Source organism: Salarias fasciatus, chromosome 23 (genome assembly GCF_902148845.1).
Source record: "Salarias fasciatus chromosome 23, fSalaFa1.1, whole genome shotgun sequence".
NCBI classification, from domain to species: Eukaryota; Metazoa; Chordata; class Actinopteri; order Blenniiformes; family Blenniidae; genus Salarias; species Salarias fasciatus.
Window position 1 is genome coordinate 35,256,840 of NC_043766.1, and position 25,779 is coordinate 35,282,618.

Consider the following 25,779-nt stretch of genomic DNA (forward strand, 5'->3'; position numbering starts at 1 on the left):
ACAATTAAACCAGTAAAAACGACTCTGAACGAACCAAAAAAATCACCAAAAAAACGAGTGGAAACGAGTCAATAAGAGTAAAAAAACAAGTCAAATTACGTCAAAACGAGTCCAGGGCAGACGACTTTCGTGAAAAAAGGAGTCAAAACGAGTAAAACGAGTCAAGATTGGCTAAAAAATGAGCGACTGCGAAGGAAAAAAACGAGTTAAAAAAGCAAAACAAGTCAAGATTCACTAAAAGTGAGTCAAAAAAATGTCAGAACGAGTCAATATGAGCTAAAAACGAGTCGAAAAGAGTGAAAAAGAGTGAAAACGAGTCAGACACGAAGGACATAAGTCGAACTGGCAAAAACGAGTCTGAACGAGTCAAAAAAACAGCAAAAGAAACTTGGAGAATGAGTCAGAACGAGTCCACATGAGCAAAAAAACGAGGCAAAACAAGGCAAAACGAGTCAAGATTCGCCAAAAAACGAGTCAAACTAATCGATCGAGGCCAAAAAACGAGTCCAAAAATGTTCAGGACGAGTCAATATGAGCTACAAGCAAGTTAAAAAAGAGTGAAAACGTGTCAGAATGAGTCCGCATGAGCAAAAAAAACGACTCTTATTGAACAAAACCTGGAAAAAAAAGAGTGAAAACGACTCAAAATGAGCAGAAATACAAGTTAAAATATCCTAAATAAGAGACAAAACAAGTCAAAACAAAGCAAAACGAGTCAAAACGAGTCAGCCATAAAGAAAACAATTAAAAACGGGTAAAAAAACCGAGTCTAATCAAGCCAAAAATCACCAAAATACGAGTGGAAACGAGCCAATAAGAGAAAAAAATGAGTCAAAATGAGACGATAAGATGAAACATTTGCCCGAAACAAGTCAAAACGATTCCCCGTGAGGAAAAAATACGACCTTAAAAAGACCAAAATCAGCAAAAAAACGCGTGAAAAACGAGTCAATCACAGCCAAAGACGAGTCAGTGAGAGAAAAAAAACGAGTCAAAAGGAGGAAAAAATAGAAAAACGAGACCAAAGAAAGAGTGAACGAAACAAAACGAGTCAAATGAGCCAAAGAACGAGTCAAAACAAGTCGGGGCGAGAAGAAAAACAACATAAATTGAGTAAAAAGTGATTCCAAAAAAGTCAAACTGAGGTAAAAATGAGTCAAAAAGAGCTGAAAAGAATCCATATCAGCCAGAAAAACGAGTCACAACAAACCGAAACCGGTGAAAATTAGTCAATATAATGAAAAAATGATTCAACGACGTCAAGAAATGGCTAAAGATGGTGCAAAACGAGTCAAGATGAGATAAAAACGATTGAAATGGACAAAACAGGAGTCAAAACGGGTCCAAACGGGTGAAAAAAAACGAGTCAAAATGAGTAAAATCCTGCAAAAAACGAGCCGAAAGGAGTAAGAACAGTAAACGACTCAAAACAACCTAAAACAAGTCGTTATTAACAAGAAACAGAGTCAAAACGAGTCAATTAGGGCCAAAAACGAGTCAAAACGAGACCAAGTGAGTAAAAACGAGTCGACATGAAGACAAAACGGGTCAAACGTCAGAGGAGACGAGTCAAAACAGGAAGAAAACGAGTCACTTCTGACCAAAACGACCACAAAACGAGTCCGAAGCAGACGAGTATCATGAAAAAAGGAGTAAAAACGAGGAAAACGAGTCAAGGTCGGCTAAAAAACGAGTCAATGTGAAGAAGAAAACAGTCCAAAACGAAACTAAACGAGTCAAGATTCGCTAAAAAAATGAGTCAAAACGAGTCAAAAAAAAGGTCAGAACGAGTCAATAGGAGCCAAAAATGAGTCAAAAGAGTGAAAACAAAGCAAAACTGAGACTAAACGAGTCAGAAGACATCAGAAGCAAGTAAAAAACCATTAAAAACGACTCCAAACGAGACAAAAATCACCAAAAAAACTAGTCAATATGAGAAAAAAAACGAGTCAAAATGACTCAATATTTGCCAGGAAGGAGTCAAAACGAGTCAATTTGAGCAAAAAACGACTCAAAAAAGACAAAACTGAGTAAAAAAGAGTCAATCCAGGCCAAAAAACGAGTCAAACAAAGGTCAAAACAAGGGAGTATTGACAGAAAACGAGTCAATTTGAGGAAAAAAAAACAGCAGAAAAAGACAAAAATCAGGAAAATTGAGTCAGAAACGAGTCAAGATGAGTCGAGATTCACGAGAAATGAGCCAAAACGAATCAATCCAGGCAAAATCAACGAGTCAAAACAAGTCAGCCGACACAGGAAACTATTAATAACTGGTAAAAATGAGTCCAAACGAGCCAAAAATCACCAAAAAAAATGAGTCAATAACAGAAAAAACGAGTCAAAATGAGACGATAAGATGAAACATTTGCCCGAAACGAGTCAAAACGATTCCCCGTGAGGAAAAAAAAACGACCTCAAAAAGACCAAAATCAGCAAAAAATGCGTGAAAAAACAAGTCAATCACAGCCAAAGACGAGTCAGTGAGAGAAAAAAACGAGTCAAAAGGAGGAAAAAAAATACAAAAACGAGACCAAAGAAAGAGTGAACGAACCAAAACGAGTCAAAACGAGCCGAAGAACGAGTCAAAACAAGTCGGGGCGAGAAGAAAAACGACATAAATCGAGTAAAAAGTGATTCTGAAAAAGTCAAACTGAGGTAAAAATGAGTAAAAACGAGTCAGAACGAGCTGAAAAGAATCCATATCAGCCAGAAAAACGAGTCACAAGCAACCAAAACCGGTGAAAACTAGTCAATATAATAAAAAACGATTCAAAGACGTCAAAAAATTGCTAACGATGGTGTGTTATTTCTTCCTAGCTCCTGTTTCCTACTTATTTCGTCCGACTTCCTGTTTTCTACTTCCTTCTCCTTACTTCCTGTTTCTTACTTTTTTCTTCCTACTTCCTGTTTCCTACTTCTTTAATCCTACTTCTTGTTTCCTACTACCTTCTCCTTACTTCCTGTTTCCTAGTTAGTTCTTCTTACTTCCTGTTTCCGAGTTATTTCTTCCTACTTTTTTTCTTACTTCCTGTTTTCCTACTTATTTCTTCCTACTTCTTGTATCCTACATGTTTTTCCTACTTCCCGCTTCCTGTTTATTTCTTCCTACTTCTTGCTTCCTACTTCCTTCTCACTTCCTGTTTCCTGTTTATTTCTTCCTACTTCCTGTTTACTGCTTATTTCTCCTTACTTCCTGTTTCCTAGTTATTTCTTCCTACTTCCTGTTTCCTACTTATTTAATCCTACTTCTTGTTTTCTACTACCTTCTCCTTACTTCCTGTTTCCTAGTTAGTTCTTTCTACTTCCTGTTTCCTACTTATTTCTTCCTACTTCCTGTTTCCTACTTATTTCTTCTTACTTCCTGTTTTCCTACTTATTTCTTCCTACTTATTGCTTCCTACTTCCTTCTCACTTTCTGTTTCCTACCTATTTCTTAATACTTCCTGTGTCCTGCTTATTTCTTCCTACATCCTGTTTCTTATTTCTTCTTACTTCCTGTTTCCTGCTTACTTCTTCCTACTTCCTATTTCCTACTTATTTATTTTTACTTCCTGTTTTCCTGCTTATTTCTTCCTACTTCTTGCATCCTCCATGTTTCTTTCTACTTCCCGTTTCCTGCTTATGTCATCCTACTTCTTGCTTCCTACTACCTTCTCCTTACTTCCTGTTTCCTAGTTAGTTCTTCTTACTTCCTGTTTTCCTACGTATTTCTTCCTACTTGTTGTATCCTACGTATTTCTTCCTACTTCCTGTTTCCTGCTTATTTCTTCCTACTTCCTGTTCCCTACTTATTTCTTTTTACTTCCTGTTCCCTTTTCTTATTTCCTTTTTTCCATCTCCCTCCTTCCTGTTTCTTGTTTACTACTTCCTGTTTCCTACTTCCTGCTTATCTAACACTTCAACATTTTTACATCATATTCTTACATTTCCTTCTTTATTGTAATAACATTTTCACACTTTTTCAAATTTTCTTATTATTTTCAACAGAATGTATTACTTTGTTGTATTTATTATCTTGTATCATTTTTTTTTCTAATTTTTTAACATGTTTTTTCATGTTGTTCAAACTTTTCTTTTCGACTTTTATTGTGAAAGTCTGTCTCCCAGCCAGACACTGTTTCTGGGATTCTGTTTCTTTTCTTTTTTTTTTTTACTTCTTTTTTCTTATTTCCTGTTGCAGACACAAAGAAGAGAGAGTGTGTCAACACACACACACCACACACACACACACACACACACACACAGTGATACTGATCCGTTTGGCCGAAGCCAAAGGAACAAGCGGAGCTTTGTTCACCTCCGGTTCACCTGGGGAGCCCAGAGCAGAAACACATGGAGGAGAAAAAAGAAAAAAAAAAAAAAGACTGAAAAGAAGAAGAAAGATAGAAGAAGGAGAAACAGGAGGAAAAGTAGAGGAATGAAGAAAAAATAAAAAAGTAAGACAAAATCGACAAATAAAATATAATTGAGTAGAAGGAATAAGGAAAAAAAAAAACAAAGAAAAAAAGAAAAAATAAAGCAGAAGATGGTGAAAAAAGTAGAAGAATAAAGAAAAAAGGAAACAGAAAAAAGGAAAAAAAAAAATAAAGAAAAAAGTAAAAAGAAAAAAGTACATAAATGAAGAAAAAAGTAAAAGGAAAAATGTAGAAGAATAAAGAAAAAAAAATAAGTAGAAAAATTAAGAAAAAATTAAAAGACAAAAGTAAAAAAAAAAAAAAAAAAAAAATCAAAGGAAAAAAAAAGTAGATAAACAAAGAAAAAAGTAAAAGGGAAAAGTAAAAAAAAGAAATAAGTAAAAGGAAAAAAAACTAGAATAATGAAGAAAAAAGTAGATGAAGAAGAAATAAGAAAAATAGAAAAAGAAGAAATCAAATGAACAAGGACAAAATATAAAAAACTATCGAGTAGAAGGAAAAAATAGGTGAATAACTAGAAAAATTCCCCCCAAAAAATAAAGACAAAAAAAAATACAAAAGAAAAAACAACAACAAATTAGAAGGAAAAAGTAAAAAATAAAAAAATAAAGTATTAATTGAAGTGAAATACAAAAATAAAACAAAAAAATAATAACAATAGAAGGGAAAAATAAACGGATAAAGAAATAAATAAAGAATATCAGAGAGGGACAAATATGAGGGGAAATACAAAAAAACTTAAAAAAGAGAAAAAACAGAAAAAAATAAATGACAAGGAGAAACAGGGGAAATAACAAAAAAGACAAAAAATAGAAAATTAAACAAAAAAGAATAAATTAGAAGAATTAAAATAAAAACAAGGAAAAAAATATAAAAAGAAAAAATAGAATACAAGATAGACAACTAGGAAAAAATATTGAAATAAAAACAATAAAATAAAAGATAAAATTTGAAGAAATAAAAAAATAAAAAAGAAAGAAGGAAAGATAGGACAAAAATTGGAAAAATAAAGAAACAATTAAAAGAAATCAAAAATGCAAAAATAAACAAAAATAATAAAGTTGAAAGAAAAATGGAAGAAAAAAATCAACAAGTGAAGAAAAAGTGAAAGAGGAATATTTTAGAAAAAAAAATATAAAAATAAGAAATTACTTAAACAAAAAAAATCAAAACAAAATATACAGAGGATGGAGAAATAGAAGAGAAAAACAAAAAAAAATAAAGACCAAATATAAAAAAAACAAATAAAAATAACTGAAGAAAAAGAAACTGTAGGCAAAAGAGAAAATAAAGAAAAAAAGAACAAAGAAAAAAAAAAAGAAAAAAATAACACAAAGGGATATTGGAGAAAAAAGTAAAAAAAAAATGAGGTAGATGGACAAAAAATTGACAAAAATATTTTAAAAAATTCAACACAAAAATTAAAAGATGAAATAATAAGAGAAAAAACAAGAAGTTAAGTTTCAAAAATCAAAAAATAATAAAGGAGACGAAGGAGAAATAGAAGACAAAATCTGAACAATTGAAAAAATTACAACCAACAAAAAGAAAAATACAGAAAACAAATGTGGAAGAAAAAGGAGATAAAATATACAAAAAATAAATAACAGAAAGACTTACTAGAAAAATAGTAAAAATGGAAAAATTGGAGAAAATATTATAGAAATAAAAAAAAAGAAGAAAAATAAATGACAAAAATGAAAAAAATAATCAAACCAAGAAAAATATAAAAATAAAGAAAAACTAATAAAGAAGACAGAGAAACAGGAAAATCAAAAATAATTCTATAAAAACAAAAAATCCAAATATAAAACAGTTCTTTCAAAAATTGCAATAAGATGCTGAAAAATCTTAGAAAACTTTAAAACGTGCAGTAAACCATCTTGAAATTAGGTAAAATGTCATCAAATGTCAGAGGTCAAAGGTCATCAAAGGTCATGAAGTGACATAAAATTTCAACAAATTAAAATATTGTAACGTCCCAAAATCCAATGAAAAGCTTTGAATTGTGAAAAACTGAAGCCCAGAAGTGGGCGGTTTCCACGGCGACGGAGAGAAGAAGAAGAGGAAGAAGAAGAAGAAAAGATGGCTTGAAGTTCAGGAAGTGAAAAACTACGTCAGACAAATACAGAAAAGCATAAAGAAGTAATATAGTAGTTTTGTAAAGAAGTATGAATAGAAGAATTTAGAACATAGTTTAAAAAAACAAATGTACATAACACAAATATAAATAAATAAATAAATAAATAAATAAATAAATAAATAAATAAATAAATAAATTACATTAATAAAATTACATAAATAATATTGTAAAAAAATCTATAATGTCAACATAAAAATATCGCAAGAATTAAACAAAAGCTGCAAAATGCGAAAGAAAGAAAGAAACTGCAGGAAAACCGTAAGAAAACGGAACGCGGTGGTTACCACGGAGACGGAGTGGAGAATAAGAAGAAGAGATGGAGTATATATATATATGTGTGTGTGTGTGTGTGTGTAATAACTGCAATTAAACTACAACAAAATAAATAACATATAACATGAATTGCAATATTGCAATATTGTAAGAAGAAAATGAAATAAAATGAAAATAAATAGCTATTTAACATTTTCATTTAAAAATAAAATTTAAAAAAGACAGAAACACAATTCCAATAATTTGAAATACATGATAAAAAAAAGCTGTTAAGCTTCAATTAAAGCCACAAAACGCTGTAAAACTTTCAAAACAAACGTCCTACAGCTACGCCCAGGTGACTCCTGACCCCAAGTTTCCACGGCAACGGTGAGGAAAAAAAGAAGATGGAGAAAGCAAAGAACAATGTAAATATAGTGAACAAAGACTATATATAAATACACATAAGTAAGTAAATAAAAAAATAAAAATAAATAAATAAATAAATAAATAAATACAATTTACATTTAAAAAATATAAACAGATATATATATAGAAAATAAATATAATATTAAAAAATAAAATAAATGAAAACACAAAGAGTAAATAGAATATAAACATTAAATATATAGAAATATATATAAAAAAATAATAATATAGTCAAACTTTAATAAAACCTACGAAATGTTAAAAAGGAAGAAACTGCTGGAAACTGGAAACTTTATGAAATGCCTCAAAACTTCAATCAATGAAGAAAATGGTTCAAAAAAATGCTGTAAAAAAAACCTTTCAAAACACAAGTCCCCGATTGTCAAAAAGTGGCATTAAGAACAGGGAACACGGCGGTTTCCACGGCAACGGAGAGAAGAAGAAGAAGAACGAGGAGGTGACAAACTAGATGAAATTATTATATTTTAAATAATAAATAAATCAAAATATTTATAAATATATATACTAAAATATATATTAAAAAAATGTTAATTAAATGTAAATTAATAATAAAAATATAGATATAAACATACATTTTAACAAATATAAATAAAATAGGAATATTTTACAAATAAAACTAAATATAACTACATGATATATACAAAGAATATTTATAAAATAAAATGCAAATATATAAATATCCACATAAATAGAACAACAAATGAAAAACTAGACGAAATCAACATATTAATAAAAAATTAATTTAAATAAATGTTTTACTATACAGGACACAGATAAAACTATATTAATAATAATAATAATAATAATAATAATAATAATAATAATAATAATAATATAAACATTTGTGAACCTCGAATAAAATGTAAAGAGTACAACTTGATAAAATGACGACAAAGTTTATAAAGTGAAGAAGAAGAAGAAGAAGAAGAAGAAGAAGAAGAAGAAGAAGAAGAAGAAGAAGAAGAAGAAGAAGAAGAAGAAGAAGAGACGGCTGAAGGCTGAGGCTCAGGAAGTGGAAGCAGACGAGCCTAATCCTCCAATTTCCTCAGTAAATCAACACAAGCTGTGGAAACACACACTCACACACACACACACACACACACACCGTAAATCAAGACCATCCCTCTCTCACACACACAAATATACAAGTTGAGGCGCTGAGGAGGACCGGGTCGACCTTCTGGGGGAGATTTTCACAATAAGAGCTCAGCTATATTCAATAGTCTCTTCAATGGAAAGCAAATAAGACTAAAATACATGTGTTAGTTAGTGTGAAGTGTTAAATATTAGTCATAAAAAATATGTAGAAAATAGCAGAACTAGTAAATAAGTACAGATATAAAAAAATATAAAGGTGTAATAAAAATAAAATACAAAATAGAAAGAATTGTATAAAGACATGAAGATGAATTCGATAAAATATTAAAAATAAAATAAAAAAATATAGAAAATAGCAAAAGTAGTAAATAATTAGACAAATAAAGAAAAAAATTAAAGAAATAAAAAAAATAAAAATAAAAAATGGCAAGAATTGTAAGTAAATGAAGATACATTAGATAAAATATTTAAATAAAATAAAAAAATATATAGAAAATTAGGAGATGTAGTCAATAAGTAGAGGAATAAATAAATATAAATTAAAGAAATAATAAAAATAAAAATATAAAACAGCACGAATTGTACGTAAATGAAGATAAAGTAAATAAAATTTTAAAAATAAAACAAAAAATATAGAAAATAGCATAAGTAGGAAATAAGAAGAGAAATAAATATAAATTAAAGAAATAATAAAAATAATATATAAAATAGCAGGAACTGTAAGTAAATAAAGAAAAATTAGATAAAATATTAAAAATAAAAAAATATAGAAAAGAGCAGAAGTAGTAAATAAAAAGGGAAATAAATAAATATAAATTAAAGAAATATTAAAAATAAATATATAAAATAGCAAAAATTTTAGGTAAATAGAGCTAAATAAGATAAAATATTTAAAATAAAATTAAAAAAATATATAAATTAGCAGAAGTAGTAAATAAGTAGAAAAATAAATAAACAAATAAAATCAAAAATAAAAATACTAATATAAAATACGAAGAATTGTACGTAAATAAAGATAAATAAAATTTTTAAAATAAAATAAACTAGCAGAAGTAGTAAATAACTCATAAAAACATAGATATGATTCAAAAATAAGAATATAATAAAAAGTAAAATAGTAGAAATAGTGAATAAGTAGTCAAATCAATTTAAAATGAAAAAATTACAAAAAACAAATAAGCAGAAATAGCTAATTAGTAGTCACATAAATACAAATGAAATCAATAAAAAGGTGAAATAGAAGGAATAGTAAATAACACATAATAAAAATAAATAAAAAACTAATAAAATTTAAATAACAGATAGAGAAAATAAAAAATAAAAATAAATTACATATGATACATAAAAAAGATAAAAACAAAGAAAATAAACAAAATAAACAAAAAAAATAGTTGAATGAAGCTACACATATATGATAAATTAAACAAAGTAAATAAAAAATATAAATTACTCACTGTATGCATGTATTTAAGTAATATAATAAAAGAAATTTGGAAATAATTCAATAACAAATCTGACAAATAATTAATAATTATTTAATATTGATGTTAACAATAAAACATCTTTTTTTTCAATTTTTACTTAGTATTAAGAACATTACTTCAATTAAAAAAATCTATTTAAAACAAAACTTTTATGATAGATTTCACCCTGAAATTGGAATAAAAATTACTTCAAAGTAAAAGTCTGTCAATTTGGGAGGTGGTACAGCGGAAGTCAGCGGAGCTAGAGGTAGCAACAGGTCAATTTTTTTCACATTTTTTTCAGCTTTGATTTTGTTATTTTGTCAAATTATTGAGTTTGATGAAATATATTTATTATTATTATTATTATTATTATTATTATTATTATTATTATTATTATTATTATTATTATTACTATTATCATTATTATTATTATTTACAATTTTATAAATATTTCCAAAATGCACTTATTTTAAAAAATTAGTTAATTTTCTTTTTATAAGTTAATCGATTTAAATTGAATTCAAATAAATTTATAATTTAGAAAGTACCCAAAAAGGTTGAAGGCAAGAAAGAAAAATGACTTAAAATTTTTGAAAAAAAAAAATTTTTCCCCTAGCAACAGGAGAACAACATGAATTTAGATTTTTTTGTTAATTAATAAATTTGAGAAAATCAAGTTAATACCAGAAATTACTTTATTTCTACTTTTCTTAATGTTATTATTTTATTTAATTATTCACATGTTATGTAATCAGTCTTTCAATATATATATTTGGAGAAAATCAAACTCAAATTAGACAATTAAAAACTTTACATTTTTCAACTTCTAAAGACAGTAAAGAAAAATAGTATATATTTTTAAATTCACAAAAGTTAAAAATATACTTAAAAAAACAAAATATGAAATAAAAAAACTTTTTTTTCCAGTGCAACAAGCAGATATTTTTTTTTTTCAATGAATGATTGAAGAAAATACAAAACATAACAGAAGAAAATAAAATATACAATTTTAAGAAATATTTGTATTGGGTGGAATTATGTAAATTTAGTCATTTTGATTTTAACTGAATTGGAAATTTAAAGTTATTTTTAATGGTTTTCCTTGCAAAATAATTGTTTATTGATTGATCTGTTTATGTTGGCATTTATTTAAGAACATCCAGGTTAAATTAATTAAAGTATAATTAAAAAATAAAAAAGTAGCAAAAAATAAGTTTAAAAAAATTTTAAATTACAATTCTTATTATTTCTAATGTTAATAGAATTATTAAAAACACACTAAAACAATTTAAATAAATAAATAATATTTTAAAATATAATTGAAAATATTTTAAAATATTTTAAAAATATTTTTGGGATTATTTAATTTGGTAAATTGAAAGATATTCTGAACTGTATAAAAGAGAAAAGACTAAAATTCCCCAAAAAATTATTTTAATGTAAACAATATATATTTATTAAAACCGTAAAACAAAAAAGTTTTAACACAAAAACCAGAAAAAAACAATAAAATAGAAAGAAAAACTGTGAAAATTGTACATATTTTTATGGTAAAAAAAAGTTTTTAATTTATTTTTATATCAAAAACTGATTTTAATACAGTTTTAACAGACAAAAAAATTATATTAAAATAATAAATTTATTTCTAAATATTATAAAATAGAAACACACGCAGATTTGAACTATTTTAAACCTTTAAAAAATAATAATAAATGTTTAAAATTCATATATTTTAAGAACTTTGTTGAAGTAGCTTCAATTCGATTCACACCTTCAAAATAAAATCCTCAATTTTCAACATCCCATGAAATCAAAGCTTTTATTTTGTAAGATTTATTGGGATGGGACAATTCTTATTCTTTCAATTCTTCTTTCTTCTTCAATTCTTCTTCAATTCTTACAGTTGAAAGTGACAAAATACCACAAGTAAGTGTTAAATTAAAGAATTAAATCATTTATCTAAATATTCCGCATCAATTTAAAATGATGAAATGAATACATTTCTTTTTACCTTTTTTAATTGTTTTTTTTTTTATTATTCAAGATTATATTTTCATTTTTATTGAGGACAAAAACCTTTGAAAACATTTTTTTAAAATATTTTTTATGCTCGGAAAGAAAAAGAAAATAACTAAATAAATTCATAGTTGTGAAATAAAAATGTATTTTAAGATGAAATCAATTAGATTAAATATTCTAAATCTGTTGGATTATTTTAATCTGGAGGGATGGAGGTGGGGTGGGGTGGGGTTACTGGGTGTTGAACCCGCTGCTCGGTGCATCTCCGGCGGGTAACGGAGCTCCGCGATGCTCCGCTGATTCCAAAAAAAGCATTAAAAAAAAAAGAATGGAAAATAACTTCACGTGTTTGTGTTTAGTCAAGAAGCCCCCTTTGATATATGTGTGCGTGCACGCCAGACGCACGTGCATGTTTTTTTTTTTTTTTTTTTTTTTTTTTAACCTCCTCCACCTGCAGCGGGGCGTCGCGGGGAGTCGTACCCGGCCCGCGGTGCCACCTGTCCGGCTTCAGTTACCTGGGAGGAGGGGGGTGGGGGTGGGGGTGGAGGTGGATGGGGGGGCGGGAGCTTTCATGTATCCGACAAAAGCCTCATTGTGCACGCGCTGTTCTTTTTTTTTTCCTCTGGAAAGTCCACTCTTTTTTTTTTTTCATTTTTTTTTTCTGACCTCCAGACCACCGGGACGTCATCCCGATCCAACCCGGCCCGCAGTGCGACCCGCCCGGCTTGGAAACCCGGCTCTGCCACCCGGAACACTTCCACATGGGATTTTTTTTTTTTTTTTTTTTCAACTAAAACAAATTTTTTAGTCCTATTTTTTTTATTTATCTAACCTCCTGTTTTGACCTCCAGCCGTTATTCCTCCGGATAACGAGCCGCCAATTTCAATTAATTAAATCATCCAAACCAGTTAAACCGCTTAACTCTCTTTTTTTCCTGATAAATTAATCCGATTTTTTTTTACAGAAATAAGCATTAAAACGCTTTTTTCAGCCTCCATCCGTTCTTTTTAATCCTCCACCTGCAGCGGGACTCGGTGGAGAGTCCGACCCGGGTCACGGTGCGCCCTGTCCGGCTTCACTCCTCCTCCTCCTCCTTCCAAACTTTCCTCACCTGAGCGGCAAGTTTTTACCAATTCTTCTAAATCTGTCTCCTTTTCATCTTTTTTTTTCGTAGCTTTGTTGTTTTTTTAAAGAACACAAATATTTTTTATCAAAGTCCTCCACCTGCAGCGGGACTCTTTCATGACTTCCACCCGCCTCACGGTGCGACCTTCCCGGCTCCAGACACACCTGAAGAGCCGGTAAACTTTTCCAATGTGTGGATCTTTGAAACAGACGAGTAAATAAGTAAACAGATAAACAAAGCCTCCAGAAATCAACGAAAACAAAACGATTGCATGTTTTCTTTTGAGCGTGTGTGTATGTGTGCGTGTGTCTTTTTTTTTTTTTTCCAAACCCTCCACCTGCAGCGGGACTCTTTGATGACTTCTCCCCGCCTCACGGTGCGACCTTTCCGTCTTTAGACTCATAAAAAGAACCGCTAAACTCCTTTTCTTGTCAGTATCTTTGATATCAATAATCAAACACGTCAACAAATAAACAAAACATCCAGAAATCTACCAAAAACAAAACAATTCCACGGTTTTTTTTCCCTTTCTTTCTTTTTTTTCTTCCAAGACCTCCACCTGCAGCGGGACTCACCGGACACTTCCACCCGCCTCACGGTGCGACCTTCCCGGCTTTAGACACGTGAAAAGACCCGCTAAACTTTTTTTTTCCATGAGTGGATCTCTTAAATAAACAAGTAAATAAGCAAACAGACAAACAAAACATCCAGAAACCGACCACAACAAAACGATCCTACGTTTTAGTTTTTTTCGATTTGATTAAAAAAAAAAAAAAATTGAAAAAGATCCAATTAGAACCAGCGGGACGCCTCGCCAGGTCGTGGCCGCTGATGAGGCGCCTCAGAGCGGGGAGAGGAGCGGAGAAGCTCCGGGGGGGTTGGGGGGGGGGGGGGGGGGGGATGGAGATGATGGATCCAACTTTTTTTGAAAAAGTCAGTTGTTGCCAAAAAGTGTGTGTATGTGTGTGTGTGTGCCAGTCACGCTCGCGCGCACACGCACTCACCATCCACCAGGTCCGCGCCGAGATGTCGTAGCACAGCTGCCACTTGACGGAGCCGTCCGAGCCGCGCGCGGCCATCCTGGCGCCGCCGTCCGCGAGACGCATGTGGAGGGAAGGGGGTCCGGCACGTGCACGCGCAAAGAGAGAGAGAGAGAGAGAGAGGGAGGCGCGTGCAGGAGGGGAGAAGACCCACCGCGTGAAGAAGAAGAAGGAGAAGAAACAGGAGAGAAGAGGAGGAGGAGGCCACGCCCCCTGAGAGAGAGAGAGAGAGAGGGAGAGAGAGAGAGAGAGAGAGAGAGGGAGAGAGGGAGAGAGAGAGGGAGAGAGGGAGAGAGAGAGAGAGAGGGAGAGAGAGATGTATGTGTGTGTGTAGACATGTGTGTGTGTGTGTGTGTGTGTGTGTGTGTGTGTAACATTTGTGTGTGTTACTTTGTGTGTGTGTGACATTTTGAGTGTGTATCCTTGTGTGTTTGAGTGTGTGTGAGTGTACAACGATGTGTGTGTGTTACTTTGTGTGTGTGTGTAGAAATGTGTGTGTGTGATATCATGTGTGTAACATTATGTGAGTGTGACATTTTGTGTGTGAGTGTGTAACCTTGTGTGTGTTTCACTGCATGTGTGTGTAACAATGTGTGTGTAGAAATGTGTGTGTGTAACAAAATGTGTGTTTATGTGTGTCTAACCTTGTGTGTGTTTGAGTGTGGTAACAGTGTGTGTGTAGAAATGTGTGTGTGTGAAATTGTGTGTGTGCGTGTGTGTGACATCATATGTGTAACATTTGTGTGTTACTTTGTGTGTGTGTAGAAATGTGTGTATGTGACATCATGTGAGTAACATTATGTGTGTGACATTTTGTGTGTGAGTGTGTAACCTTGTGTGTTTCACTGCATGTGTGTGCGTGTAACAACGTGTGTGTAGAAATGTGTGTGTAACAAAATGTGTGTTTGTGTGTCTAACCTTGTGTGTGTAGAAATGTGTGTGTGACATCATGTGTGTAACATTTATGTGTGTTACTTTGTGTGTGTAACTTTATGTGTGACATTTTGAGTGTGTAACCTTGTGTGTTGGAGTGTGTGTGAGTGTACAACAATGTGTGTGTGTTACTTTGTGTGTGTGTAGAAATGTGTGTGTGTGAGACATCATGTGTGTAACATTATGTGTGTGACATTTTGTGTGAGTGTGTAACCTTGTGTGTTTGAGTGTGTTTGAGTGTAAAACAATGTGTGTGTGTGTGTGTGTGTGTGTGTGTTACTTTGTGAGTGTGTAGAAATGTGTGTGTGTGTGTGACATTGTGTGTGCGTGTGACATCATGTGTGTAACATTTGTGTGTGTAACCTTATGTGTGTGTGACATTTTGAGTGTGTATCCTTGTGTGTGTGTGTGTGTGTGTGTTACTTTGTGTGTCTGTAGAAATGTGTGTGTGTGATATCATGTGTGTAACATTATGTGTGTATGACATTTTGTGTGTGTGTGTGCAACCTTGTGTGTGTTTCACTGCATGTGTGTGTGTAACAATGTGTGTGTAACATAATGTGTGTATGTGTGTGTGTGTGTGTGAGACATTTCGTGTGTGTGTATGTAACCTCATGTGTGATTGAGTGTGTCAGAGTGTGTAACAGTGTTTGTGTAGAAATGTGTGTCTTTCAGTGTGCGTGACAGTTTGCAACATTGTGTTTTTGTGTGTGTAGAAATGTGTGTGTGTGTAACATAATGTGTGTTTTACTTTGTGTGTGTATGTGACATCCTGTGTGTAACGTGTGTGTTAATTTGTGTGTGTAACATTGTGTCTGTGTGACATTTTGTGTGTAACGTGTGTGTGTCTAACCTTGACATTTTGTGTGTGTAACCTTGTGTGTGTGTGTGTCAGTGTGTAACAGTGTGTGTGTAGAAATGTGTGTGTGTAACGTTTGTGTGTGTGTTACTTTGTGTGTCTGTAGAAATGTGTTTGTGACATCATGTGTGCAACATGTGTGTGCGTTACTTTGTGTGTGTGTTATTTTATGTAACATTATGTGTGTAACTTAATGTGTGTGTGACATTTTGTGTGTCTCACCTTGTGTGTGTTTCAGTGTGTGCGATATTTTGTGTGTGTGTGTGTGTGTGTAGCCTCGTGTGTGTTTGATTGTGTCACAGTGTGTGTGTAGAAATGTGTCTTTCAGTGTGTGTGACAGTGTGCAACATTGCGTTTTTGTGTGTGTAGAAATGTGTGTGAGTGTGTAACAATGTATGTTTGTGTTTTAGTGTGTGTGTGTGTGTGTGTGATTTGCGTTAGTGTGTAACGTATGTGTACATATGTCTATATATGTAATTCTAAGCAGATGCAAGAAGAGGAGGCGGGACTATTAGATGAGTGGGCGGGGCCAGGTGTCAGGTTACAGGGACAGAACAGGCTTTGTGGACTGAGGAATGATGAGGTCAGAGGGGGCTGGGCTTCAGGCTGGAGCAGCCAATCACATCGCAGCTTCACAGGGATTGTGTTTACACACCACATGCTGCTGTTTAGTTACTAGTTACTACTACTAGTTGCTAGTTACTCCTGTCTACTACCAGTTGTTTGTTACTACTACAAGTTATTAGCTACTAATTTCTATCACTAATTTTTGGTTACTAGTTCCTACTCTTAGTTACTAGTTTATATTGGTAGTTGTAAGTTACATTTTGTCCTCCTTGGTTAGTAGTTGTTTTGTCCGACTTTGTAGTTACTAGTTACATTTTGTCCTACTTCTTAGTTACCAGTTACTTTATTCTCCTTCTTAGTTACCAGTTACATGTTGTCCTACTTTTTAGTTACTAGTTACTTTGCCCTACTTCTTAGTCACCAGTTACTTTGTCCTACTTCTTACTTACTAGTTACATGTTGTCCTACTGCTTACTTACTAGTTGTTTTGTCCTACTTTTAGTTACTAGTTTCTAGTTACATTTTGTCCTACTTCTTAGTTACTAGTCACATTTTGTCCGACCTTTTAGTTACTAGTTACATTTTGTCTGACATCTTACTTACTAGTTCCATTGTGTCCTCCTTCTTAGTTACTAGTTACATTTTGTCCTCCTTAGTTACTTGTTACTTTGTCCTACTTCTTAGTTACTAGTTACCTTGTCCCACTTCTTAGTTACTAGTTACTTTATCCCACTTCTTAGTTACTAATTACTTTGTCCCACTTCTTAGTTACTAGTTACTTTGTCCTACTTCTTAGTTACTAGTTACATTTTGTCCTACTTCTGAGTTACTAGTTGTTTTGTCCTACTTTTAGTTACTAGTTACTAGTTACATTTTGTCCAACTTATTTACTAGAAAAATTTTTCTGTACTTCTTAGTTACTCATTGTTTTGTCCTACTGCTTAGGTATGAGTTACATTTTGTCCTACTTTTAGTTACTAGTTACTAGTTATTTTGTCCTAATTCTTAGTTACTAGTTGTTTTGTCCGACCTTTTAGTTACTAGTTACATTTTGTCCGACATCTTACTGACTAGTTACATTTTGTCCTTCTTCTTAGTTACTAGTTGTTTTGTCCTACTTTTAGTTACTAGTTTCTAGTTAGATTTTCTCCTACTTCTTAGTTACTATTTGTTTTGTCCTACTTCTTAGTTACAGTTACTAGTTACATTTTGTCCTACTTTATAGTTACTAGTTACTTTGTCGAACTTCATAGTTATTAAATACTTTGTCCTACTTATTAGTTACAAGTGACTTTATTCTATTTCTTTGTTCCTACATACGTTTTGTCCTACTTTGTAGTTACTAGTTACTTTGCCCTACTTTTTAGTTTATAGTTACAAGTTACATTTTTTCTACTTTTGAGTTACTAGTTACTTTGTCCTACTTCTTAGTTGCTCGTTAGCAGTTACATTTGTTTCCTGCTGTTTAGTTACTAATTATTTTGCCCTACTTCTTAGTTACTCGTTATTTTTTTCTACTGTGTAGTTACTAGTTATTTCATACTACTTCTTAGTTGCTATTTACTAGTTACTAGTTACTTTGTCCTACCTCTTAGTTACTAGATACTTTGTCATACTTTTTAGTTACTAGTTAGTAGTTACATTTTTTCCTACTTTTGAGTTACGAGTTGCTTTGTCCTATTTCTTACTTACTAATCATTTTGTTCTACTTCTTAGTTACTAGTTACTTTGTACTACATGTTAGTTACTAGTCAAAAAAATTTTTCCACATTTTAGTTACTCATTATTTTGTAATACATCTTAGTTAATAATGACATTTTTTCCTACTTTTGAGTTACTAGTTGCTTTGTCCTACTACATAATTTCTACTTACATTTTGTCCTGCTTCTTAGTTACTAGTTACTTTGTCCTACTTCTTAGTTACTAGTTAACAGTTACATTTTTTTTCTACTGTTTAGTTACTAATTACATTGTCCCACTTCTTAGTTACTAGTGACTTTGTCTCAGTTCTTAGTTACTGGTTACTTTGTCCTACTTCTTAGTTACTAGTTACTTTGTCCTACTTCTTAGTTACTAGTGACTTTGTCCCACTTCTTAGTTACTAGTTACTTTGTCCTACTTCTTAGTTACGAGTTAACAGTTACATTTTTTTCCTACTGTTTAATTACTAATGACTTTGTCCCACTTCTTAGTTATTAGTTACTTTGTCCTAATTCTTAGTTACTAGTTACTTGGGCCCACTTCTTAGTTACTAGTTACTTTGTCTCAGTTCTTAGTTACTAGTTACTTTATCCCACTTCTTAGTTACAAGTTACTTTGTCCCACTTCTTAGTTACTAGTTACTTTGTCCTACTTCTTAGTTACTAGTTACTTTGTCCCACTTCTTACTTATTAGTTACTTTGTCCTACTTCTTAGTTACCACTTACTTTGTCCCACTTCTTAGTTACTAGTTACTTTGTCCCACTTCTTAGTTACTTGTTACTTTGTCCTACTTCTTAGTTACTAGTTACTTTGTCCTACTTCTTAGTTACTAGTTACTTTGTCCCACTTCTTAGTTAGTAGTTACTTTGTCCTACTTCTTAGTTACTAGTTACTTTGTCCCACTTCTTAGTTACTTGTTACTTTGTCCTACTTCTTAGTTACTAGTTACTTTGTCCTACTTCTTAGTTACTAGTTACTTTGTCCCACTTCTTAGTTACTTGTTACTTTGTCCTACTTCTTAGTTACTAGTTACTTTGTCCTACTTCTTAGTTACTAGTTACCTTGTCCCACTTCTTAGTTACTAGTTACTTTGTCCCACTTCTTACTTACTAGTTACTTTGTCCTGCTTCTTAGTTACTAGTTACTTTGTCCTGCTTCTTAGTTACTAGTTACTTTGTCCTACTTCTTAGTTACTAGTGACTTTGTCCTACTTCTTAGTTACTAGTTACTTTGTCTCAGTTCTTAGTTACTAGTTACTTTATCCCACTTCTTAGTTACTAGTTACTTTGTCCTACTTCTTAGTTACTAGTTACTTTGTCCTGCTTCTTAGTTACTAGTTACTTTGTCCTACTTCTTAGTTACGAGTTAACAGTTACATTTTTTTCCTACTGTTTAATTACTAATTACTTTGTCCCACTTCTTAGTTATTAGTTACTTTGTCCTACTTCTTAGTTACTAGTTACTTGGGCCCACTTCTTAGTTACTAGTTACTTTGTCTCAGTTCTTAGTTACTAGTTACTTTATCCCACTTCTTAGTTACAAGTTACTTTGTCCCACTTCTTAGTTACTAGTTACTTTGTCCTACTTCTTAGTTACTAGTTACTTTGTCCCACTTCTTACTTACTAGTTACTTTGTCCTCCTTCTTACTTACCACTTACTTTGTCCCACTTCTTAGTTACTAGTTACTTTGTCCCACTTCTTAGTTACTTGTTACTTTGTCCTACTTCTTAGTTACTAGTTACTTTGTCCTACTTCTTAGTTACTAGTTACTTTGTCCCACTTCTTAGTTAGTAGTTACTTTGTCCTACTTCTTAGTTACTAGTTACTTTGTCCCACTTCTTAGTTACTTGTTACTTTGTCCTACTTCTTAGTTACTAGTTACTTTGTCCTACTTCTTAGTTACTAGTTACTTTGTCCCACTTCTTAGTTACTTGTTACTTTGTCCTACTTCTTAGTTACTAGTTACTTTGTCCTACTTCTTAGTTACTAGTTACCTTGTCCCACTTCTTAGTTACTAGTTACTTTGTCCCACTTCTTACTTACTAGTTACTTTGTCCTACTTCTTAGTTACTAGTTACTTTGTCCCACTTCTTAGTTACTAGTTACCTTGTCCCACTTCTTAGTTACTAGTTACTTTGTCCTGCTTCTTAGTTACTAGTTACTTTGTCCTGCTTCTTAGTTACTAGTCACTTTGTCCTACGTCTTAGTTACTAGTGACTTTGTCCCACTTCTTAGTTACTAGTTACTTTGTCCCACTTCTTAGTTACTAGTTACTTTGTTACTTTGTCCCACTTCTTAGTTACTAGTTACTTTGTCCTACTTCTTAGTTACCAGTTACTTTGTCCTACTTCTTAGTTACTAGTTACTTTGTCAACCTTCTTAGTTACTAGTTACCTTGTCCCACTTATTAGTTACTAGTTACTTTGTCCTACTTATTAGTTACTAGTTACTTGGGCCCACTTCTTAGTTACTAGTTACTTTGTCTCAGTTCTTAGTTACTAGTTACTTTATCCCACTTCTTAGTTACTAGTTACTTTGTCCTACTTCTTAGTTACTAGTTACTTTGTCCTGCTTCTTAGTTACTAGTTACTTTGTCCTACTTCTTAGTTACTGGTTACTTTGTCCCACTTCTTAGTTACTAGTTACTTTGTCCTACGTCTTAGTTACTAGTTACTTTGTCCTACTTCTTAGTTACTAGTGACTTTGTCCTGCTTCTTAGTTACTAGTTACTTTGTCCCACTTCTTAGTTACTAGTTACTTTGTCCCACTTCTTAGTTACTAGTTACTTTGTCCCACTTCTTAGTTACTAGTTACTTTGTCCTACTTCTTAGTTACCAGTTACTTTGTCCTACTTCTTAGTTACTAGTTACTTTGTCAACCTTCTTAGTTACTAGTTACCTTGTCCCACTTATTAGTTACTAGTTACTTTGTCCTACTTCTTAGTTACTAGTTACTTTGTCCCACTTCTTAGTTACTAGTGACTTTGTCCTGCTTCTTAGTTACTAGTTACTTTGTCCTGCTTCTTAGTTACTAGTCACTTTGTCCTACGTCTTAGTTACTAGTGACTTTGTCCCACTTCTTAGTTACTAGTTACTTTGTCCCACTTCTTAGTTACTAGTTACTTTGTTACTTTGTCCCACTTCTTAGTTACTAGTTACTTTGTCCTACTTCTTAGTTACCAGTTACTTTGTCCTACTTCTTAGTTACTAGTTACTTTGTCAACCTTCTTAGTTACTAGTTACCTTGTCCCACTTATTAGTTACTAGTTACTTTGTCCTACTTCTTAGTTACTAGTTACTTGGGCCCACTTCTTAGTTACTAGTTACTTTGTCTCAGTTCTTAGTTACTAGTTACTTTATCCCACTTCTTAGTTACTAGTTACTTTGTCCTACTTCTTAGTTACTAGTTACTTTGTCCTGCTTCTTAGTTACTAGTTACTTTGTCCTACGTCTTAGTTACTAGTTACTTTGTCCCACTTCTTAGTTACTAGTTAATTTGTCCTACTTCTTAGTTACTAGTTACTTTGTCCTACTTCTTAGTTACTAGTTACCTTGTCCCACTTCTTAGTTACTAGTTACTTTGTCCTACTTCTTAGTTACTAGTTACTTGGTCCCACTTCTTAGTTACTAGTTACTTTGTCCTACTTCTTAGTTACTGGTTACTTTGTCCCACTTCTTAGTTACTAGTTACTTTGTCCCACTTCTTAGTTACTAGTTACTTTGTCCCACTTCTTAGTTACTAGTTACTTTGTCCCACTTCTTAGTTACCAGTTACTTTGTCCCACTTCTTAGTTACTAGTTACTTTGTCAACCTTCTTAGTTACCAGTTACCTTGTCCCACTTATTAGTTACTAGTTACTTTGTCCTACTTCTTAGTTACTAGTTACTTTGTCCCACTTCTTAGTTACTAGTTACTTTGTCCTACTTCTTAGTTACTGGTTACTTTGTCCCACTTCTTAGTTACTAGTTACTTTGTCCCACTTCTTAGTTACTAGTTACTTTGTCCCACTTCTTAGTTACTAGTTACTTTGTCCCACTTCTTAGTTACTAGTTACTTTGTCCTACTTCTTAGTTACTAGTTACTTTGTCCTACTTCTTAGTTACTAGTTACTTTGTCCTACTTGTCAGGAAGCCGTCGCCAGCTGCTCCCCGTTCTCTGGTCGACCTTTTCCCTCCCGTCCGTCAAAAAACTTTCTCCTCCCGTTTTGACACGTCTCACACACACACACACACACACACACACACACACCCACACACACACACACACACACACATACACACACGCACGCACGCTCGCCCCCGGGCGCCGCCGCCCGCTGCCTTGCCAAGCGGCGCCGGCGCCCTGCCAGACGCCTCGGCGGCCATATTGGATGTTGGCAGCGGCCGGCGCCAGGCAGCCGTCAAGACCGCTGACAGCTGACGGGAAGCCCCGCCCCCTCCGGCACCACAGAAGAAGAAGAAGAAGAAGAATAAAACTCTACACACTGATAATAATAATAATAATAATAATAATAATAATAATAATAACAATAATAATAATAATAATAATAATAATAATAAATAAACAAAATCCCCCCAAAATTAAAAAAAATAAATTCATTAGAAAAATCAAAAGATAAAAACAAGAAATAAATTAAAAAAAATAAAATAAAAAATATACAAAGTGTAACTATACAAAAATATATATGAAACTTTTAAAACAAATAAATGAAGAAACTAATAAAAAAATAAGCAAATACATAAAGAAAAACAAAATAAATTATAAATATACAAATATGAGTAAGTGTGCAAAAAAATCAAATATAGACATAAATAAATAAATAAAATTCAAAAATATTTAAATAAAAAAATCATACATGTAAAAAGTAAAGCAATAATAAAGAAATAAAAAAAATAAAAATCAAGCCTAAAAATAAAAAATTAAAGTAAAATAAACAGATAAAGGATAAAGAAAGATAAACAATCAGAAAAATCAAATACAAAAAAACAAAAGATGACAAAATGTAATAGAGAAATAGAGGAAATAACAAATAAATAAAACAACTATACAAAAATACATAGAGGGACAAAAAATACATACACGAGTAAAAAAAAAAAAAAAAAAAAAACAAATCAAAGAAACCAAAAAACTAAAAAATAAAAGTAAAAAAAAAAATGAAAAAAATAAATCATAAATGTATGTATGTTTTTGCTGATTCCAAGACACACACACACACACACACAAACACACACATGCACACTCCGCACACAGAGGTGTTAGAATCCAGGATCCTGGTTTATGCCCTTGAGCAAGAAAATTTCCATAAATGTTTCCTGAAACCTGTGTGTGTGTGTGTGTGTGTGTGTGTGTGTGTGTGTGTGTGTGTGTGTGTGTGTGTGTGTTTGTGTGTGTGTGTGTGTGTGGCAGTGGTAAAGAAATAAAAGAAACAAAGACCCTTTGACCTCCAGGTTGACCCCAGAAAACACGTTGTTTTTCCCACAGGTCAAAACTGTTTGTCATCATTTTTATTGTGAAATTCTGAAAAAAATTCTACGTAGAATTCTACGAAGAAAGTAACGTAGAAATTCCCGCAAAACTTTACGTATAATTTTATAGAGAATTTCCCTTAAAATTTCACGTAAAATTTTTAGTAGAAATTTTGTATTATTATTCTTTTTCTGATGGGAAACAATGAAACAACAAAAAACATAAAATGAAATAAAATAAATATATATATAAAAAACAGCCACAAAAACATTAAGCAAAAATTTGAATATTTAAAACCAAAAATATTTGAAAAAATTCCCAAAAACCAAGAGACCATGTAATATTACCTTAAACATATAATCATAATACTAGATTACTTACAACAATACAATAATAATAATAATAAATAAATAAATAAATAAATAAATAAATAAATAAATAAATATACAATAAAATATAAGCTATTTTATTTATTTATTTATTTATTTATTTATTCATTTATTTATTTACTGCATTGTACAGGCTTAGAGAATGAACTCTCACTCTCAATTTTAGCACCCAAAAAATTTTTTCTCTCATCCCTGAGGCCACATTCGTGGCTCAATCTGCACAAATTATAATTCAAATCGTAGATAATTTTCTTGTGATTCTCATGATACTTGTATTCTGTCTCTATCTCAAACGGTTCTCTCTCCAGCTGCATTAGTTTGAGGAGAGTGCAGGATTTTCTCCCATCCGCTCCAATACATTTTTGAGAGAGATTTTCCAAAATGTCACACATTTTTAAAAAAGTGATTCCCGCAAAATGGATGATCCTACAGACATGAAATTTTCAGGATAAATCCCTGAAAGGCTTCTGATGCTGACAGAGAAAAAAGATTTTTCAATTTCGCCTCTCGGTTCTGGGAAAAAGACATTTCTTCAACCATGTGCACTGCATGAAAAAGTGCTGATTCACTGTGATGGCTGCCGGGTGCAGCTGGTCTCCATGGCAACAGTTACTTAGCTCCATGCATTCATCTGTGAATTTAAAATATTTCTTTTAAAAAAATTACAACTTTTTTTTTAAAATCATTTTTCAATTGTCAGTTTTCCAGTTTTTTCAAAATTTTTTTAAATTTTTCAACAATTTATAAATTTTTTTCAACTTTTTTATATTAAAGAAACAACACTTTTCAGCTTTTCTTTTAAATCAAAAACGGTTTTCAGCTGTTCCAAACTCTTCTTGTTTTAAACTTTTTCAGTTTTTCTTTAAATAAATTATTTCACTGTTTTTTCCAACCTTTCTAAACTTTTCAAATATTTTCATTTTTTCATTTTTTTTTTTTCTTGAATGTTTCAACATTTTCAAAACTTTGGTCAGATTTTTGCTTTTTTTTTAAATAAATTTTCAGCTCGTTAATAAAAATGTTAAGGTGTTTCAATGTGTTTTCAAGTTTTTTTCAACTGTTTTGGGTTTTTTTTCAACAATTTAAATACTTCTTTCAGCTTTGTCGCTTTTTTATTTTCAGCTTTTTCAAAAAACGAAAAATCTTTTTTGAAAACTTTCTCAGTTTTCTCTGCCTTTTTAAATTTTTTTTATTTTTTAAGAAAAATTCTTAGCTTTTTCCAACTTTTTTCTAATTAAAAATAACTTTTCAGCTTTTTTTATTCAAAAATCTTTTTCAGCCGTCCCACAATTTTTTTTCAAGATTTTTTTCACAACAACTTTCGCAGTTGTTTTTAAATAAATTATTTCACTGTTTTTTCTGATCTTTCTCAACTTTTGAAGTATTTTCCTTTTTTCAGGGTTTTTTTTCCTTAAATTTTTCAACAATTTCAAAACTGGTCAGCTTTTTCGGTTTTTAAAAATAAATGTTAAGCTTGTTAAAAAAAATTATTAAGCTGTTTCAATGTTTTTTCAAGTTTTTTTTCAATCGTTTCGTTTCTTTTTCAACAATTTAAAAACTTTTTTCAGGTTTTTCAATTTTTTTTCATCCTTTTCAAAAAATTAAAAATCTTTTTTCATCTATCTCAGTTTTTTCTGCTTTTTTTCAACTTTTTTTTTCAAAGATTTCATACCTTTTTTTCAACTTCTTTAAATAAAAAAACTTTTCAGCTTCTCTTTTTTTTAATCAAAAATGTTTTTCAGCTGTTCCAAAGTTTATTTCAATTTAAAAACAAAAAACATGCTTTTCCGTTTTTTTCTTTTTTAAAATCAATCCTTTCAGCATTTTTTCCAACCGTTCTCAACTTTTCAAG

At 31.6% G+C, this 25,779-nt stretch overlaps 1 protein-coding gene across 2 annotated transcripts in view; it reads right to left on the reverse strand.

Moving 5' to 3' along the window:
• The window catches only part of LOC115382236 (stonustoxin subunit alpha-like), an 829,400-nt gene that overhangs the window by 260,171 nt on the left and 543,450 nt on the right, over positions 1-25,779 (reverse strand). The window lies entirely within an intron of this gene.